Here is an 882-nt window from a genome sequence, read left to right as displayed (position 1 = left end):
GCTTAATCAAAAGTAAATAACAGCTGGCAAGGCCATTCTCGGTGTCCGTAGATACTTTTCTTAAAACCAGGCTCTAAGGACAATTTCTATATACATCTTTGCATGTTTTCATCTAACACCCCTGGTTGTTTGTTTGTTTACATAACTGTCATGTTATATTGTATACTTCATTAGTTTGTTTGTTGTAAACTAATTTCTGTTTAAATGAAGTATTGAAAAAAATAATAATAATAATAATTAAAGAATCTCCTCGGAGAGCCACCAGAAGCATAAAATAAACCGAAAAAAATCCAATACTATCGAAGAGCTGAGCTCTTAGATCCAAGGACTCAGGTCAGCTGGTCCAGTCCAGAGTCCAGACTAAACATGGAGAAGCAGCATTTAGCTGTTATGCTGCAAACAAGTGGAACAAACTGCCAGTGGAGATTAAACTTTCACCAAATGTAGACATGTTTAAATCCAGGTTAAAGACATTTCTTTTCTCATGTGTCTATGCATGAAATCTGCACGCTATCTTTTAACTTATCTAGACTGTTGCTTGTTTTTAAATTCATTTAAATGATTTGATTTGTTTCTCTTTATATTCTTTTATGTATTTTTAATGCTTCTTGCACTCCCTGCTGCAATGCTTTTATTTGATGTAAAGCACTTTGAACTGTTTGTGCATGAAATGTGCTATACAAAGAAATTTGATTTGATGATTTGATTTTGAAACTACTACAGTTATTCATATTAATATTGTTCTTATTTCTAGTCCTAGTAATATGATGATCTCGATAAAAGCGTAAAAGTAAATAAAACATTAGATGTAAAATAAACTACTTCTTTGCATTATTCTATTTTTCAACAGGCATAGTTCGGTCTTCTTGTTGTCCTCTGAAG

Source organism: Odontesthes bonariensis, chromosome 2 (assembly GCF_027942865.1).
Source record: "Odontesthes bonariensis isolate fOdoBon6 chromosome 2, fOdoBon6.hap1, whole genome shotgun sequence".
Lineage (NCBI taxonomy): Eukaryota > Metazoa > Chordata > Actinopteri > Atheriniformes > Atherinopsidae > Odontesthes > Odontesthes bonariensis.
Note: the sequence above shows the minus strand (reverse complement) of the source record.